The sequence below is a fragment of the Platalea leucorodia genome (genome assembly GCF_965183815.1).
Source record: "Platalea leucorodia genome assembly, chromosome: 8".
In the NCBI taxonomy this organism is placed as follows: Eukaryota; Metazoa; Chordata; class Aves; order Pelecaniformes; family Threskiornithidae; genus Platalea; species Platalea leucorodia.
Genome location: NC_138830.1, coordinates 38,157,651 through 38,172,583, shown reverse-complemented (window position 1 = coordinate 38,172,583; position 14,933 = coordinate 38,157,651).

Sequence of the window (14,933 nt, the reverse complement as noted above, 5' to 3'; positions counted from 1 at the left end):
TATAATGCAGAGCCATCACTTATGAAAAGAGTCCCTCAGTAAACATTTTGCAGACCAAAACACTCGTCTCTCTTCTAGGGATCGAGATGAAGCTAGCAAGCTTCAACACTGATTTCTGAGACTGAAGCCAGGCAGGCCCTCTGCAGCTTCACACTTCACAGCAGGGAACACCCAAGATTTCTGAGCATTTTCTGTATTTTACGGAATAAATAAATTAGAAGCAGCATTTCTGTATGGAAGCAGCCTGACTCAAAGGGGGCCTGGCCATCTATTCTGTGATGCAAATGGGTATGCAGGATGATTACTTCTGGGCTTTCCTCTGCACGTGTGCGCTTGTGTAAAATGTGTAGATGCTTTAATGTGCACCTTCCTTCCTCAAGGTTCATCATGTTGACGATAAATGTCATGAAGACTTTGAAAGTCTCATCATGGTCCATGATTAAAAGAACGAGTGGTGCAGTAAGATTTTCATCAACAGAATCTGCTTCTAATGTCATCTTTCCATGTGCTCCAGCACTGCACATCCCGTGTTCTCCTGGGAGCAGCCGAGACAACGGCACATCGCCTCCCTGCGGGAGGTACCAGGCTGCCCCGCAGCAATGGCCCTGTACTCCCCAGGGAGCTTATCCAGAGCTGCCCGCTCAGACCACGGCAAAGCGCCTACACAGTGTGAAACGGCAAACAAGTTCTCACTTGGGAAACTGCAAGTGAAGGTCTCAGGTTCTGCTTTTACTTTGTAACAAAAAAATAAGGGTGGTGGTATTATTTGCTTTATCACAGTAGCGAAGTTGTCTGCAGTGCAAGCTGCAGTCCAAATGTGTAGAGCAGAGCCCTTTCCCCGTAGGAGTTTACTGTCCAAGAAGAAAACAAGGGACAGCAGCACAGCCCAGGAAAACCAGGGCACAGAAACAAGAGCAGGCGAAGCTGGTCAGCCCGCCGGGCACCACTCACACGGTTATTCAAGAGAAAGAGGGAGCAATTTTCAATGTAGTAAGATGGGAAGGTTTAAGGGAAGAAAAGAAGCCAGATTTGTAGGCTTTTGAGTGAAATCCTCCTTAGTCCGGGTAGTGCTCACTCCACAACTATTTCTCCATTTCTGTCCTTCCACCTTATTTTGCCCTTAATCTCACTGTGCATTCTTCCTCCCAGCTCAAAGAGCAAACCCACAAGGGAGCCAGATGTGCTGAACGTATGGATATAAAGAGGCAATCTGCATAACAACAAGAACCATGTGAAATAATCTCATTTTTCCCATCTTGCTTCTATTTTTTTCCAGTGGAAAAAAATAAAGTATAGATCTAGTTCATGGTTTGTTCTTTTCAAAGCAGTTTCATTTTCTTTAATTCCTTCCTCCACCTTTCAGGGTTTGGATATAATCTATGGCTATATAAAGACTTTCCATCCACATACACGTATGCATTACTGTTTTGCAGCTATATTGCAAAGTTCCTTTCTCTCCAAATCATATCATCAGAAGGGAAAGACAAGTGCCCACCACGGTCAAGCAAACAACCTATTTTTCAGATTATAATTACGTAAATAGAGTCTCTTTAGTCCCCCAGCAAGCCCAGTGTAAGCCCAAAGAACTCGGTAGCAAAATTCCTTTGGTAACAGCAGCAATTCACTTCTAGCAGTTTTGAGGAGAGAGAATCATGAAGGGACGAAAAAGAAAATTATGAGTCTGTTAATGGTAAAAAAAAAAAAAGAAGAAAAACAAAGAAAATATTATTGTCTTTTGATCTATGGTGGTAGAAGCCCATAGGAGTTCCTGAACACAGAGATAAGGCTCTCAGTCAGGACATTTGGATACACAAACATGAATACTATCATAACTCAGATCACACGTTCCTCTTAAGAACTCGTATTTTCTCCCATTATATATTGACGGTGGTTCACCAGCTTCCTATACTCAAAGAGCTGAAACTGAGGGCAAAGGAAATCTCCACAAAGAAGAGTTTCACCCAGGGGATGCTATCAACCCAGCCATATTGACAGCGAAGAGAAGAGAGTGGTTCAAGAGGCAGAACAACTATTACAAGCTTAAGTTCAGGTGCTCCGCGTGGTCTCTGGAAGACCTTCTCTCTTTGCCGATTAAGGAGACTGGACTTTACAAGTACCTTCCAGCCATCACCATGGACTGTTAAGCGCTGAGCACCTATAAAAATCTGGCCTCAACCGTGGGTGTTGAAGACCTATATATGTAGCCAAAGAAAATCTAGTCTGCTGGATCTGACCCAAAGCCAATTGAATCAAGCTTTGGACCGGGCTTTAAGAATTTTTGTTATAAGACGTAAGGAACTGGACCTTCCCCTTGTGCTATGCACCGTGCAAACGTACCCTGAGAGACAGCCAGCACGGCAAGGAGCCAGCAGGCTGAGGAGGGATGGACAGGGAGTTATGGTCACAGCATATTGGTTGCAGGGCCGTGGACAGGAGACAGCATTTATTTAAAAAGCAGTTAAACATTCAAATTTAGTGCCTCTGATCATTTTGCTGTTACCAATATGCTGCTTCTACCTCCAGACTACTTCGTTCTGTCCGTTGTTCAGAACAGACCACCACTGAAGTTGTCATTTTAAAATATTTTCCACTGTGATTAAACAGCTGCTGCAGTCAAGTAGTTCTATCTTCTATCAAAGTTTGTAAATCACAGTATTTTAAAAAGATGTGAGAAGCAAATAATCTGGTATATAATAGTTATTTGATTTTTTACATATGTGTAGAGAAAATAAGCACATTAGATCTCTAGCCTTTAATTAAAAAATAGTTGGGGGGAGGGAGTAATATCTTAATAAGTAACATCTGACCAAAAACTATTTAGTAAATCATACCGTAAGTGTGGCCAAAAACTGTAAGATTTACTGCAAGTAAATCATTATTGCTATCTGAGTCTGAATAGCTTCCATCTGATTTCTAGATGAAAATACACTCCATGGAAGCACAGCCTTGAACTTCAAAGGACATGCAGGATGCTACTAATTTCTGTATCTGACAGTGTGATGCAATGTTTGGATTTGCATCTCTGCACTTCAAAGTGTGGCACTCTCTAGATAAGGTCTCCATTTATTTTGACATGGATTCGCAGAGGTGAACAAGAACGCAGCACCCAAAACAGACAGTAACCTCCCCCCCGCGAACCAGAAACAAAAAAAGCCCCCAAACCCTGCTCTGTTTGCTTCTCTCTAAATTCAGTAATGCCCTGGAGAACAAGGATTACAGAAGAAGAGTACAAGTCATGGCTGCGGTACTTCAAGTAATCTCCAGTGTCCAAAACGCAGTGTCAACATATGGTACTCAAATGCAGAACATCTTTGAAGTAATATTGAATCTGACTAATGGGTAAAATGTAGACCTAGCTGCCTTTTTTTTTTCTTCATACTGAGGTTGTCAAAATTTCAAGTAGGGCAGCTAGATTTAGTCTGTGAATTACACAGAATTTTACCTAAAAATTACCACCAAGATGAATTCTGATGGTCCGCTTTACTTTTTCCCAACCTAGCAATGCCAGGATCCTACAGTATAATGATATAAAAGTTTTTGCCCTAATGACCCTATACACTTAAAATACACTTAAAAATTCATATTGTATATGTGTGCAATTTCTATCACATTATAGACCTAAAGAAAATTCGAAATGCTAGGATATGATCACAACTGCAATACAAATCTTATTCATTCCATCAAAATACATAAAAGTCCTCTGCAGCTATAAGCTCCTAGAACTGTTCCCACCTCCCTTGTATAAAACATCAAAGTATTTTTCAATACCAACAGCTGCTGACCAGGAGCATACATACAACTGTTATAATTATTTATTTATAATTAATTAAGCACTGATCATGTTCAGCAAAAGGATTTGGGAGGAAAAAAAAGGTATCTTAAAAAAGGTATCTGATTAAAAATCTGACAGAACAGAGGAGTTGAGGGGCAAAAGTGTAAAAATCTTCACTATGAAAATCCAGGAGGAAATTACTGGCATTTTGAAGCATTGCATAATGCAGGTTCAAATAGCTGCACCTAAAATTACATTATATAAGATACTACTGTCACTAAAGTTTCTAATTGAGGAGTAATTATCAAGTATCCCATACCCTAGGTATATACTGTCCTTATAATGAAGCTTGAATAATATGCCACTACATTAAAAGGACTGCCTTTGTATTTAATTATCTTTGATTTTTTAATGTTTTTTTTTAAAGGAAAAAGAGGAAAAAAAAAATCTATCAAAGCTAACAGGACTCAGAAGATTTGTGTAATAAATATCATATGCAGATTTTTACTTCCCAATTCAGCTGGAGACCAATGTAGTATTCTGAAGTTTGATTAAGGCAGTTCAGCCTCTCAAAAGTTCCTGTTTTAACATTAAAAATAAGTTGTGTGGTACTGTTCTATTAATTATTTATTTTTTTAAAAAAGAAATACCAAGTTTCATTTGCTCAATTAAAAGACCAATAATCAAATACTGCTCAAAGAAAGAATTCAAAATTAGTATGCTACTTCTTGCGCATTACGATTAGTTATCATTTGCTCGGTGCAATATTTCACATATTGCCAAATCCTTCAGTCCTTCCTTAGGCGAAAAAGATCAGTGGGAGTTTTGACTAAGTCCTTCAGGATTTGGGCCGTATTGAATAGAAACCTATATAATTCCAAACGTTTTCTCTATTATATAGAATTCTTGCATACTTAAGCAACTTTGTATTTAGCATGAATCTCAGAGCTTAAATGCAACTCGCATCTGGATCGTAGATTGTGCTTTATATTATACAATCTGCAGTTACTGGAAATGTTTGTATCCTTTACTGAGAAAGAATGATTCATTTCATAGAAATTTTCATCTGCTATTAATCTTCCAGGATATAGTTAGTGTTCTGATATTTTCAGATATTGTTTTATGGAGGGATTTAAAGTAGCTCTCCCTTGGCAGCCTGCAAGATTACTCAGTGATTATAAGCAACTCAATACTGTATGACAGCATTTCCATGCAAGGGACTTACAATCATGTTTCATTAATTCGGCTTGAATGAAGCCTCATTTCAGGCCTTGAGGAGCTTAAGATTTATGTGAAATTAATAACATAACAGATGTCTTCACAATTTGGTTCCTCTGAAAAAAACTGATTACTTTGAAAACTTCAATGCTTTAAAATGCAGACTGAGGGAGTTTTTACTCTAGGGTAAAGAGTTATTCATTTATATCAACCGAATCTCAGAACTAAGTGGAATTTAAATGTCAGATTTATATTAAATAGTCATATTCACCATTATTACATGTAATAAACAAAAGCCTATTACTTTCATTAATAAGCGGTGTTGGACATTTAAACTAAAGCTTAGAGAGATAGAGTCAGCACCTTTGCTAAGCAGTAGGAATAAGTGAGACACAAGGGAGGTAAAAAGAAGAATATCCAGGAAGCCCTGGGTTTTTTATCTTTGTTTCTGATAATTTAATCATCTTTTCCTCATAGGAAAACAAAATGCATCTGTGCTCACACAAAACTCCCCACTTTATAAGAGTTGAAGCTGTCTCTTGTGGATGCACATGCCTAAGGCCAAATGCCTTCTTTCTTTCACAGGACACTTTAAATGCCGGCTTCTCTTCTTCTCCCCCCCCCCCCCCCCTTTTTTTTTCAAAAATTCAATTCTTTTATCTAGGCTTCAGCCACACTAGGTGCCTTGCAAGCTGAATTTTAACGCATGCATGAGCAAGGGGTTTATCTTTAAGGAAACTGTCTATGTGATTACTTCTCCAAGTCCAAAAAAAATAATTGAAATAAAAATTATCTCTTAGCTTTGCTTTTTGATCCGATATGCTGAAGGGCACGGGGAACAATGCATTTTTGATTCACACACTCAAGTACAGCTGATAGGATAGTCACTGCGATGGTTCGATATGCAAATGTGTTACATTAAGGGTTGAAAAATTGACACAGTGCAGGATATTACAGCTAAGACACTATCAGCAAAATCATAACAATTAGCTGTTTGATTGCCGCAGACACGGTTCATGCACCAGCCTCACATTTATAATGAGGTATCCCCCGATCCCTTTCTTGTCTCACCCCACCCTCAGCACCATGTCCACATTGATACGATGCTTCGCCAAGAGGTAAGGGCTCTGAGATAAAGACGAAATATCAAAAGCATTAGTATAAATTACAATTGTACATTATTAGCTATTTAATTACATGAGATATCAGAGTGGAGCTTGCTGATTTCATGCTTATGTTAAAAGTTACCATGGCAGTATTCCTCCCCTGCGAGACGGCATCAGGAATTATTGTTAGCACATGCTAAAACAGACAAAGCAATGTATTCTCGCCACATTCTCTCCCTGTCTCTCTCTTAAGTTTAATACCAAGGAATTCCTTAGGCATCTAAAAAAAAGCACATGTCTGGCATGGGGCTGTGAACCAGGAGATCTGAATTTGGAGATAAAGTCGGCATCCTAGGCCTAAGGCGGGTGGCTGCTGTGCTGACTGCGGAGGTGACTTGTTCTGCTCTCCATGAGGGACACCCGCTTTCCCGCGCACCAGCACCCCCCTCCTCGCCTACACCCCCCCGAGGGATGGCATAAGCTGTGCCTCCAAAAACAGCTGCTTATCAGCTCCTCTGGAGGGAGGAAGAAGCAGTGGGTGGCAGAAGGTTGCAAGGAGGGGGGGGATGGAGGGAGATGGGGGGGGGGGGGGAAGGAAGAGGACCAAGAAAAAGGAGACATTAATAAGGATGAAGGAAAAGGAGGGGGAACTGTACCCAGACATGCACACAGACAAAGGCCTGATCAAGCAGCACACTTATTGACATGCCACTGATTTCTCCATATGTACAAACATGCAAGATAATGCCTAAATATACACATCAGTGCACCAGAGAGAGAGGAAATCCAGATTGAGAGATGTCTTTTGGTGTCTTGCCTCTTTTGAAAGGAGGGAAATCAGCATTTTACACTAAACACATAAAAAACTCCTCTATGATGAAATGTAACAAATGCTGGAGTTACACATTAAGTTTTCCCACCAAATTCTCCAGCTGGCACTGTCCCCAGTGCCTGTGTGCCACAGCTATGCAAAGCCATCTTCAAAGGTGCTGGGATCCCCTAATCAGGCAGCAGGGAAGGATGTCAGCATGACTGGAGCCGAAAGGCTTGAATTTAATGTAAGGCTTTTACTTCTCTTTGGTCTTCTGCATGAGGTCTCTACGGACGGTTTGGTTAACAAGGACAGGCGCTGACAGATGTTGTCATGCACCATGGCAGAAACCTTTCTGCTCAGAGAAGATAGATTTAAAGCCAAATGAGCAATATGAATTGAATCAATTAATGAATCACAGATAGCTGAGATGGCAAAGGCTGTCTTTAGCCCCGTGCCAGTGAAGTATTCTCACCCATGACATACAGGCCCTTTTCTGGCAGAAGTATGCTGAAACACACCAAAAACCTCACCCGGAAAGGAATCACCCACCACTGAACTGCAGATGAATGGACCTGAAGGTCCAGGTCTCATTTTACCTCATCTGTTTTTCAAAGGTTCATAGAGCATTAGGTTTGAAAGGAAAAGTAACATAAAACTTACCACTTATTACATTTAACATAGGAGTGGTATGACCTCAAGTACCAGCTCCTTTATCAGTGACAAGGAAGAATCGAAGGGCTTGAAGCTGTTGCTGGGATCAGTCTGGCCCCAAAGAGGTTTGGATGTTCTCTACTTAAAAGTCTTGCCCTTACAGTACAGCTGTAAAAGGTAAAAGTACAGAACATTTTGAATGCAATCCTGGAAAAGGATGGGAAACCTGAAAAAGGATGAGAAACCCCGAATGCAGCACTTTCCCATTTTTTATCCCACTCTAATGTATTAATAGAAAGTATATTAAAAAAAAAAAAATCCATGCACTTTAATGCACTTTGCGTTAAAATGGCCTAATTTGAAGATATTTTTTAGACATTTCCCAACCTCTGAGCACATCCATCGATAGCCCCAATGACTGAGCGCTGTTCCTCTACTCCATTCTCCTTTCCTTCATCTACAGATTTCAAGACAGCTTTGTCTGGTGGTGATGGTACCAAATGTACAGATTCCTCATCATTTCTCTGAACAGCTTCACCTCATTTATCGACCTTCTCTAAATTAAAATATCATTTATCACAATAGAACAATAAAAGCAGTGTTTTAGTGAAGCTGGCTTTCAAGGAAAAGCAGACCAGCAGATTACCTGGGAATTAGGGTAATTCAGGAGCAAGTCAAAGTTTTCTGGAAGTGGCAAAAGCATTTAACATGGAGATTGTAAAAATAAGCTGTAAACCCCTTTGCCGTCCACCTCCTGCAATACAATCTCCATGCTAATGTGAGAGCGACCCAGGAACTGTTATTCTTACACCAGGAAAGCCAATTTTCCTGCTCCATTTGATGCTGGGCCAGCAAAAGTTAAAATTTTGAAAGGTTGAATGGACAGATAATCTCCGACTCCATGTACAACTGCAACATTTAATTTATGTCATAGGAATTATGTTTAAACGTTGACGTATTTTCTCCTCCTAATCTTTTTCACCTAAACTAAAATTTCAGCATTAAAATCTTGTTAGTGTAGAAGAAATGGAATACCGAAAGCCTTTTTTTCTCCAAAACCTTCATTGACACTAACACCTTCCCCACAAAGTTTTGGGTTTGCTGAATCAGCATTTTTTACCAACTGGAACATTCCCCCTCCGTTACACTCACCCGCTCTCACTTGTTTGGAGATGGCTATTGAGATACGGAGGACGACTGCTTGTACTGACATTTTCATGAGAATAAGCTTTCAGGTCTGGAACTTTCTGGGTTTGACTTGGCCTACTACACAGAAACACTTTCTCATGAGAGAAGAGGCCAAAAATAATAGCAATAAAAGTGGGTATCAGCCTTTAGCCTGACTTTGTACCATGCCATGGTTCTTACTGAAGCTGCTTCACATGACAGCGGTGACCAGGGCAACTGGCCTGACACCAGTGCCTCTTGCTCTAGTACTTTCCCTCTTCTAACTACAGGGGCTCCATTGGATGCTGTACTAAGTTACACATTTGAGCTGCCTTAATTCAGTCCTAGGGTGGTATTCACACTTTCTCATGTTGCTCATGAGTGGGTTTACAACTTGGTGTTACTCAAAGTCTTCAAAACTCCAGAATTAGTAAGCATCATTATACTACATTTGTCAGCCCTTTGACACACGGTCCTGTTCCTGGGTCCAAAACGGGACAAATAACCTCCTCTCTCTTGGCCTGCTGGAGTCCCCAGATATTAATACTAGATGCCAACTTGTCTATTTAAAAAGAAAAATATTCACAGCTGTATCAGTGGTGCAGTTAAATGGATAAGAATTCATTCAGATCAATATTATCAGGGGAACAACATCCTTTCAGCTCCAACAACTTTTATTAAAAAAAAACAACCACCCCAGCCCACTGTAAATGGAGCCAAGTGATTTCTTCATATAATGCTTGTTATATTCACTTTAAGGGGAAAAGTAAATGAAGACTATAATAGGAAAAACAAAAACAGGCAGATCTAACTGTACAATAAATACAGAATGTGCCCTATTTAATCTGCTTACAGTAAAATCCACTGAGCAAAATTATAATTTGATATGGCTCAGCTTAGCCAATAGAAACTCATAAAATGTCTTAACATCATAATACATTGTACAAAAGAATCACTAAGTACCATAAAACATATGGGAATATGGGTCTGTATTCATCCATTACTCTTTGCCAGTGTAGCATATTAAAATGGTTTCTATTTAAGTGCAGAGATCCCTGAAGTATACTACAGTCTTAATTAAAATGTCAATAAAATGCAAAAGTGCATTGGGGACATTATCTGATTTTTTTTTATTTTTTTTTTGTTAACTCTTTCAGAGAGTTATTTCTTAATAGCTTCATTACACTGCTGAGGTTTGGAGCAATTAAAAATAAACATAAGTAAGCCATTTTTAATAATTAGCTGCAATCTGAGCACGATCTGTATCCTTTCTCTCTAGCACAATTCCCTGCAGGAGTCGCTGGCAGGTTAAGTCAAGACTGGAAAAGTAGGTCCTTATCCGAGGCCAGGAAACAATGCTTTGGGTATTCTCATTCCAATATTTGATCTTCTTTCAGTAAATTTTTAAAAAAGGAGCAAGATCTTTTGTGACTCTTTTTCTGTGATCAGAGACCTTAGCCAGGTAAGAAGCTGTCTGTTTTTCAGTGACACGTAAAGCGGCCAGCTTTTACTAGGCATGGGAGACACTGACCTGGGAGGCAGGTTGTCTCTCTGAAGTTCTTGCCCTGCCTTTCCATGGGGCATCAAACCCACCATAAATGGAAATAAAAACTATAGCTGGCCAAGAAATTATTATCTATTTGCTTTCTCTCTTCTTTCAATGAATTTACAATTGCCTTAGAAAAATTCCTTTTTAGAAAAACAAAACTAGATATATCACGATGTTTTTCCAAAACTTGAAACAAAATCCAGTTGTAAGAAGAAGAACCCGCCCTTGCTTTTTGTGATAGAGGAAGGATGACAATAGAACAAGTAAATAAATTTTCTCTTTCCTCCTCTTCCATTCTCCCAACGTCTTGCACCAGAAGAAATGTTTTCAAAGATAAATTCATTTTCCTCGCTTCCCTAAAATGCTACAATATTTCTCTAAAATCTGAATTCCCTTGAGGAAAGAAAGTGTATCTTTGGAATGGAATTTGCCTATTGCTAGCAAGATCAAAATCTTGCTGAAAATTGTGATACTGGGAGCAACCGTGGAGTGCCGGCAGCGCTGCCCAAGGCACCAGTGCGGGGTCCTGGATGGCTGATTTGGTGCAGTAGGGCTTTCCCGAGAGGGATGAGGCTGGACCAAGGCTGATTCAAGCTTCGAGACAGCATGGAGAGCACTCTGAAGTCAGTGGCAGCGTATAATCCAGCCTAAAAAATAAACTGAAGGATCAGAGCCTCTGTTCTGCAATCTTGCAGTATTTACAGGCAGTATATCGACCTGGCCACAGCCACTAACTCGTTAGACGGGATTGGCAATTACCTTCCTTCTACCAGGATAATACGGAAAACAAAACATAGCACTGGTTTTAAAATCCGTGCTTAGTGGCTAGATACATAACATGCCTATCTTTTTAGTAGGCTGGAGAAGCAGAGAAAGGAAAAAAACAGAAGTAAATAAGACAAGAAAAGTTTACCAGATCAACATGCCTTCAGATTGCATCACGATCTGTTTCTCTTTCTACTTCATCCCCCTCTAAATCCACTTTATGTTAAGTGACAAGCAGTTGGCAGGTTTTGCAGATATATTGACAATAGTAGACATATGATACAGCTGTGAAGATTAGTCTTACCAGGGTTTCAGCTGGTTTCTACTAGCTAACAGCCAACAGCCAGATTTTGGGGGTTATGACCTCTAGTTATTTGAAAGACACTAGGGGGAGGAGGCAGGCAACACATTTTATGCACTAGTCTGCTGTTCCTAGAATATTTTTAGGACTTACTCATATAAAACTGACTCCATTTAACGATTCCTTAAAAAAAAAAAAAAAAAGTGATTGGAAAGGACATATCTTGTGAACAGAACTGTGAAATTTAAACAGTTAAGGGGCCCTATCTTGTATGCTGCTGAGCAAGCGCTTCCTGCAGAGTGCCGAATATTCTTACCTCCTAGCGGGTTATATGGGAGGTGAAGGTATTTAGCTCAGTATATTGTATTCCCTTTGGTGGGGATAGTCCACATTATGTTTCTCAGTTCCTCCAACTCCTTGATATTTTATTTATTTTTTTTTTTAAGCTGAAATAATAAAGGATTTGGACATCTAACAGCAGAGATGCTCAACTCTCCCGTCAACCTCATATGCACTAAGTGGATTTCTTGCAGACATGCTATTTTCTGTAATCTTAAAGATCTCATTTAACATTACTATATGCATCACCTCCACGTGATGTCACCGTAACAGTTTGGGAGGGAAAGGGAGAACTGCAGTTCCAGGATGGACCGGTGACATCAGTCAAACTCTGACCCCAATTTGAGCTTAAATGAATGACAAATCAAATTATGATTGTCAGACAGACATACTAGCTCCCACAAAGCATGTGGATATTACATCATGACTTGACTAAATTACTCCTGTCAAGTGTAAAAGCAATGGAAAGCCTGAAAAATACATTAACTGTCCGGCAAATAATTTAACCTTAAAATACTTATTAAAACACTGGATGAGGCTCAATAGAGCTCACTAACCTACTTGCCTCTCCTAGTGAAATGGGTAAATTACCAGAAAAGCCTCTCCACTGGCTACTCTAAGTATAAGGACAGAGGAAACCCTTCTAACAGCTTTAGCTTCTGTTCCCTGATGAATTATGTGCTCAGGTAAATGGAAACTGTATCTTATTATGTCACTGTTATACGCGGGGTTTTAGTTATTTTCTGCTATCTGTTCCCCTGCAGCAATGTCCACATATTGTCCAGCTGAGCAGAGGTGACAACTTGGCAGGAAGGCAAGGGAAACACATCTCACCTGAAGGCACCAAGCAGATTGCAGGCATTCGTAGCATGGGAGCTACCGTTGCTACCTTGGCAATGAAGCGCTGAATGCTGGGAGGTGTAGCTGGTTTGGGCATGAGGAAACGCAAGAAGAATCTAGATATCTGAATTAAGTGACTGATGTCGGGAAATCCCTCCTGGCTACCAACTTCTGGAGACAGGAGTTTGAAGGCCTTGTTGGTGGCTGCTTTGGAGAGGGGAGTTGACAGCTTGCAGAGCTGGCCGCAGTCTTGTGTGATTTGAGTAACACCACACCCATATATTCAATAGGAGGAATTTCCCTGGGACCCCTCTGGTTTTTAGAAGACAGGGGGGGAACTAAAACTTGACAAATGCAAAAAGGAGCAATCTCCTTGTTTTTCTCTAACCCAGCCAGCTCCATGTTCCATGTTAATGATGAGACTTTTGTTATTACTTAGAGGACATACCACAACAATTACGAATTTTCAATTGAATTAGACTTAAGGAGACTGGTCTATAGTAACATATTTATATGATTGGTTTCTAATGTTGTAGTTAATTATAAAAATAACTTGCCTGCAGCTAACACATACACATCTATATTTAAATAAGTCTTTTTTGGCTTATTAAGAAGTGGGTTAGCAAAGACAAAATTGCTGTTATTTAACATTTATTAATAAACCATTAAACTAAAACCAGTGTGCAAATCTGTTCTTGCATCTTTACTCTAAATACACCGCAGTCAAAACCCTTACAGCTGGTATGTACAAAACATTATTCAGGAATGGCTTGCATGCAGTAAGCTTATATCCTATTCATATCTGAATTAACGTTCACCTGTAGACAAGTGAATTAGAGACCTGTGTTGAAGTCTCTTAATCACAAATGCCTTCTTGTCAAATCACAAAATAAACGGGGATAGTCCAGACATATAAGAACCTGCCATTAACATCACACTGTTTGATGTTAATCCTGTCTTGAAAGAACTCCATAACAAATACCCTACAGTATTTCTTTGCTGTATGAAACACTGTCAACGTTTGGATCTTTCCAGAGTTACCATACTGCTGGGGAGACGGCAGAAAGTCTTGAAGGAAAACAACGTCAATTAGTCCTCATTTCCCCTATCCCCCCACTGACTCAAAGTGCGAAGTCTTGCATTTTCAGGTCATCGAGTCCTCCCCCTCCTTGCACCCTTTAATAAAAAGAGAGGGAGAGGCATATTTTCTTCGCCCATCAGTAATGTTCCATCCTCTCTATGCAGCATAACCAGTGTTTCTTTCCAGCAGGACACACATATTTCAGAATATGCTGCCGGTTCCCACCCTGAAGGAGAGACCTCCCCCACCTAACACTATCGCTGTGGTAAGAGGAGCTCCCTGACCTATCCTTCTTACATTGGGGTGATGCTTGAGCTCAGGAAAATAGAAATAACAACATCTGGGACCCTAGAAAACTAGTCTCTTCTACATCGTTTCTTCCCAAACATAGCAGAGATTTCTTTCATTGTATCTCAACAGCAGTTTAGAAATTTTGCGCTGATAAATCTGGGGAAGGGATATTTGCACAGACAAACACGTGCCAAGACACACAGTACAGATGCGGAAAAAGTTCTCACCCACTAACTGGAAAATATGTGACATGTTCTCTGGCCATATCAGATTTTTAGTAGGCTTTGATTTGAAAGGCAGCATCTGTAAGTCAAACACTTCCATTTGTTAAGAAAACAGATGCATTCATTTCCCAGCAAAAATACGGAAAACATTGTCAAGTTCAGAGGCAGAAAAAAAATTGAGAGCATTTTGCCAGAGTAGAATTTTAACATTTTAGACTGCATCAAAAGGTATGAATTGCCTTGATGTGCCCTTGATTTTTCTCCAGTACTCAAATAATTGACAGTTTCCCCAGCAGAGTATGTGATGCTCAGGAAAAATATATGTGAATTCCAGATTAAAACCACAAATATTTCTTCATTTGCCAGACCTGTTTCAGGAAGATAAGTGTATTCTTTCTTTGGCGGAACCTTTATGATGCCCCCAAGGATGGTTTGTATCCTGGTCTCTGATGCACGAAGGTTGGAGCCTCAAAGTCCTACTGAAGTCAATGGGACTCAACTCTGTTAAGAACTGTATCAATGTAAGGAGTCATGAGAGAAACTGTGACACATTTTTCTGACTTAAGATAATTCATGTGTTATGCGCTGTGATCTATTGTAGAGCAGTAAAAGTCTTGGTTTCCATCAGAACATTTAGCAGAAGAGTTTTCAAGGGTTTTTTGATTGTTTTGACAATCTCAGCCTCAGGCTTTCAAAGACAAGATCTTACATTGCATAACTGAATGGCTAAGTATCTTAATAAGCCCCAAACAGTAATAAAAGATGAAGATGTGATGTAGGCAGAGAGGAAATAAGAAATGGTGTACCAGTAGTAG